The sequence below is a fragment of the Sinocyclocheilus rhinocerous genome, unplaced genomic scaffold, assembly GCF_001515625.1.
Source record: "Sinocyclocheilus rhinocerous isolate Xijiao unplaced genomic scaffold, SAMN03320098_v1.1 scaffold863, whole genome shotgun sequence".
In the NCBI taxonomy this organism is placed as follows: Eukaryota; Metazoa; Chordata; class Actinopteri; order Cypriniformes; family Cyprinidae; genus Sinocyclocheilus; species Sinocyclocheilus rhinocerous.
In genome coordinates, this window is record NW_015642513.1 from 41807 (window position 1) to 47609 (window position 5803).

A 5803-nucleotide genomic window follows, 5' to 3' on the forward strand; every position below is an offset into this window, starting at 1 on the left:
TTTCTAGTTAAAAGCTGATCACAGATATCGATTGTTTATTAATTTAGATATTTGAGTATTCTGGAAATCCCATACTTTCAATTATTCGTTCATTAAGGACCTTACATCGCTCAGAAATTCACTCGGCCAACTGTGAACGACACAAACTCGCCAGTTCTGTAACTTACTCAGAGGATACAGGGTGATTATAATACCTTTCAGTGCTGCACCCTGCTAGCAAATAACAAAAAGTGTATTTTTTTCTATAATCACAAAAACGGTAACTTGTTAAGCAAGTGACAGACAGAAATCGGAAGATCCCTAATGGAGAGCCCCCTGTCATTGGTACTTAAGTATGATCGGCCCTGGACGCAGATTTGCGGAAATGTTAGACTACACAATAATCTACTTGAAAAATGATTTCAGAAGAGATCCGAATAAATCAAATATAACAATTTATTATTAGTCAGGTAAAATTATATCATGCCAATTACATAATGAAATAATTAGAAGCCAATTTAGAAAGGATAATGCAACTGTGAAACATATTGTATCCGTGTGGCAACCCTGCTCCTGTACATAGATACTGTAGCTATATGGAAAATAGCCAAGTGTTCCACGCAGGAGACAAACAAATTTAACATAGTCACACATGTAACAGTTATCCTAATTTTAACACAAGACACATTTGTGACACTCGTTTCCACATTAATTTCATTCAAAATTTGTCCATAGGAAAAATAACAAAGAAAAGTAAATAAACATTTCATTTCAACATCAAACATTCTTACAGAGCTGCAAAAACATTTCATTTAACACACAGAATTGTGTGAATGTGATTGAGCGCAGTGCGGGTGTAGTAGTGTGTGAATGTGGCTTTGTGTAATGTCGGCGTAGAGTACACTGACCAAGTTTGCTGGCTGGCGGTTAGGTAGCTGGAGAATGCACTGGGTCGTCAACAGACACCAGGACAGAAAGAGCACAGCTTTGTCTCGTCTTCAGAACAGCTTACTTGGAAACGGTCAGTCTTTATTAAAGTCCAATGCTTGAGACGTCGGACTCCACATTGTGCCAGACATCATGCATGCAGGACACATCAACTCATCAAATCAACATACAGCCGTCTTTTCCACCCAAATGGTAATCTATATTGCACCTCGCACACCAACTCACTGGTGACGTGTCGCCGTCGAAATGCCGTGACGTTGTTACTACCCAGTCAGCAAATTTCCTTCGGCTTGGATCTGGCCCATATCAAAACAAAAGTGTGGCCCAGATTAGTACGTGTTTGCTGGCCCAGAACTGGTCCACATCTTTTTAGCCAGAACTGAACCAAAATAGTGCCATAACCCAACCCAGAGTGACCCAAATAATAAAAACAGATGTGGCTGATATATGGACCTTATATGGTATTCTTGTATGGCTCAGTTCTGTAAAGGGCTGATGGCCCTTACGTGGCTCACTTGTGGCTGATATACCAAAAGCCATTATTTAACCATATTTACACCACACCTATTTTTTTTATTTAAAAAATCCATTACCAAGGAAATTTTAAACACATCTTAAACAAAAATTGATTCAGTCATTTTTTATTTTATAATATAATTTTAATAACAGAAGTACAGAAATATTACAAGTGTGCTATGTTTTAAATGTCAAATGAGTGTATAAATATACAATAATTGCTAGTTTTAGTAAGTCTCGTCAGTCTTTCTCAGCCGCAGTCTGTCAGGAAAAAGGAATGAAAAAAAATGAGTATATCATACATTAGATTATTTAAATATAAAGACAATCACATATAAATGACTGTAAATCAGCACTGCACACATTTCTCTTTTTCTACCACTCAAGACGAGTGCTGCGGTGTAGCCCTTTTTAAATGAAGAAAACTTTAGCTATTCCAATAACAGGCTATCTTTAGACATAATACTTAATATGCATAACATTAATGAAAACATAAGGGGTGTAAAGGTACACAAAAATCATGGTTCAGTACCTCAGTTTTGAAGTCATAGCTTGATACATTTTTGGTACAACAGGGGGAGAAAACAAAATCGCTGCCTTTTTCTTTTTGATAAACAGTGGTTTACTAAACAATTTATGGCTCTGTCTTTAAATAAATTAAAATATAATTATAATTTTCTTAAGGATAATTTTTTTTTTATTTCAGCTAATGCTATAAAACGGAGCCGTTGTCACACTATGGTGAGATAAACGCACGAAGACGACGATGAAGAATTTCCAATAACACTTTAATAATCCGCAGAAGGGTAATTCAGAACAGGCAGGCAGGTCACACATATAGGAACACTCACAATACCAGACACAGGAGGATGAACAGACTAGACCAGTGGTTCTCAAACCTTTCCATGAAGTACCCCCAGCACTGCACATGTTGTATGTCTCCCTATATCTGACACACCCACTTCAGGTCTTGCAGTCTCCACTAATGAGCTGATGAGTTGAATCAGGTGTGATAGATGAGGGAGACATACAAAATGTGCAGGGCTGGGGGTACTTCATGGAAAGGTTTGAGAACCACTGGTCTAGACTATAAGTAGGGGTGCTAATGAGGGACAGACAGGTGAAGAGGATGAACTAATAATGACAAAACGAGAACAGGAACAACCAAATATGGGCACAAGAGGGAGAAAACACAACAGAATGTGACGGCCGTATTACTATTATTAAATTTCTGTTTATTTTTAGATACAATAATCAACACTAAAAAAATAAAATATGCAAACAGGTAGTTTTTAACAAATGATCTAAATCCAATCATAAAATAAAGTACAGTAATTAAGACATCACTAAAAGGTTAAATAAAAATATAATGAATATAGGCTAATATAGTGCAAATATTTAGGAAAAATGCTCCTCTCTAGAGTTAATTTTTCTAGCAAGTTTTGGACACTGAATGACTTGCCTGTGATAATGCTGCTTTGTGACAGTTGTTTGTTTAAAGCTGCAGTTCGTAACTTTTGGCACTCTAGTGGTTAATAAACAGAACTGCGTGCGCCTTGCGGAAGAACATTGTAGAACAACGGAGCTATTTCTCTCTTCTTCTCGTTTATGTCCAAGCGTGCACGACGATTCCTCAAAAGTGAAGCCATCGCGTCTCGATCGCCCCCTAGTGGCTGGCTGCAGTATAGGTCATAAACCCCACCCTCTCTATGTAATCTAATGGGACGTGAGACAAACTAAATAATCAAATTACACTTTAAATAATTTTTTTCCAAAGATGGTTTCTGTCATTTTAGGTAGTTCTTATCATGCTGATGTACGTACACGTGTTCATTTTTCTTAAGTTAGCTTTTAACTAGTTATTTGATGCTATTAAAAATGAGGTGTGGTGTCATGATTGTGATCTTGCAATTGGGTCTGCGTGAGTTTGGGCGGGACTTTGATACCGCGGCTCCACCTCACGATCACTACTGAGCAGACTCGGGGTCCAAATTATGTCATTTTCACAAGATGACAGAGGCCATACTAAGAATGTTTTGGCTTCACTTTTGTATAGTGGAAGGAACTGGAGACGCGTCGTCCATCTTTTTTTACAGTCTATGTATATGTCTATGACGAATCACGCAGGTACTGGGCTACTCCGCAGCGGTACCGGAAACACGCAACCTTTGGGTAATAAGTCCAACTCTAACCCATTAGACTGCCCCAAAAGTTTCCTCCTTTGAGTCGGATTTGAACCAGTGACCTAAGGATTTCAGTGGATTCACCTCTACAGTCCTCCGCTTTACCAATTGAGCTATCGAAGAGCACATTGTTTACATATATGACATAAAATGTGAAAGCATAACAACTGAAAGTCTAAAACCAGTCAATAAAGCATTTTTTTTAACAATGTCAAATTGTTTTACTAAAATGTTATTGCAGACATATAGCCCATGAATTAATGAAAATGCTTTTTTTTTTAATTAAAGAGAAATTAAAGAGTGTGGCCTTTTTTGTTTGATGCTTGAATTAGTTTGAAGTTTAAAAATACACTAGATGATACAATTTTTAAATTGTGCCTTTTTTCTTACAATTAACTTACAATAGTGAAAGAAGCCTACACTCAGATAGATTGCATGTGTTCTTGCTTTGCTGGATGTTGTGCCGGTGATCAATAATCATGTTGTTTTCATTCACCCAAACTGATTTGGCAAAATTAAAACACGGACTATGAACGGAATTGCTGTTGCAGTGTGAACCCTTATCGCTGTGAAGCGTGAGCGACCAGCTGTCAGAAGATTCCGCTTGGTCTTAAAGTCTTCCTCTACAATGATTTGTCCAAAAAGAATGATTGATTATCAATTGAGAATTTGTTATTCGTATGGTCTGGTGGTCATATGGCATATGCCTGCAAATATGGGACAAACTGCATTCCGTATAGCTTTCATATGGAACACTTTGGTGCCTTAAATACGGGACGATTCCGTATTATATGGGACGGTTGGCAACCCTATTTGCAGTAGTCAATTTACTGGGTAAATTTAATAATTTAATTCCCCAAAAAGCATGTCTTAACTTATTTTGTGTTTGACAAGCAGCAATAGTTGCTGTAAGAGGAGGAATGCAGAGAACAGAGAGACATTATCAGAATAATCCAAGCACCATTATTTGTAATTTGAGCTGCTCTTGGTAGATTGTGTTGGTCAGTATGGAAATGAGCTGCTGTGTTCTTTAATTTGAGCATCGTCAGTAGATCATGAGAACTTTTCACTCCCATCAATGCTTTTGGAATTGATATCTCACTCTACTTTGCCCTATTTATTAAATCTGGCCCTTCTCCTGCCACAACTGAAATAAACCATACACTGCAGAGATCCACTCCAACACTGTTTTCTCACCACTTTTATTTTGTTATTGAAAGGAAAATCACCAGCACATATTTACATATTCATCTAAATGCCACCCGGGGTGTTCGCTGTATCTGCTGATCAAGTGTTTTAGCGAACAACAATAAAGAATTTTGCTGAAAGTAGATCGGGACTTATGTAAACCTACGGAGCCCGGGAAGTCACCTGTAGGAGAAAAAAAACAATCCGTGGCGATGGTTTTGCAATTCGTCCCCTCAGTTTATGAACGGTACTCACGAATTCTTAAACTGTTCCCTTGGTTTAACAAATCGTGCCCATGGATCAATAAACCGTACCCCCGAATTTCCAATCCGTGTGCTCAGATTTTGTAAACCGTATCTTCGGTTTTTAATCCGTGCGCACGCTTTCGCAATCCGTTCCCGCGGGTTTGTAAACTCTACTCACGGATTCATTTGAGAAGAACATCAAGCTCCTAGGTAGCCTACGTGTTAATCATATGGTATATTGTTATATCGCATATTATTATGTGGAATAGGCCTACATCAAATTCAGTGATTCTCTATAAATTGTAGCGGGTAGGCCTACGAGGTGGAATAGCAACGATTTAATAAGCCAGATTTGCGTCAAAATCTTGTTTATTTGTGATAACCTTAGCACTTTATTATTATTGAGTGAGTGAGTGACGTGACATGTGGCCAAGTATGGTGACCCATACTTGGAATTAGTGCTCTGCATTTACCCATCCAAAGTGCACACACACAGCAGTGAACACACTCACACACCGTGAACACACACCCGGAGCAGTGGGCAGCCATTTTTGCTGCGGCGCCCCGGGAGCAGTTGGGGGTTCGGTGCCTTGCTCAAGAGCACCTCATTCGTGGTATTGAAGGTGCGAGAGAGCGCTGTACATTCACTCCCCCCCCCTACAATCCCTGCCGGTACGAGACTCGAACCCACAACCTTTTGGGTTACGAGTCCGACTCTCTAACCATTAGGCCACGACTTCCCCA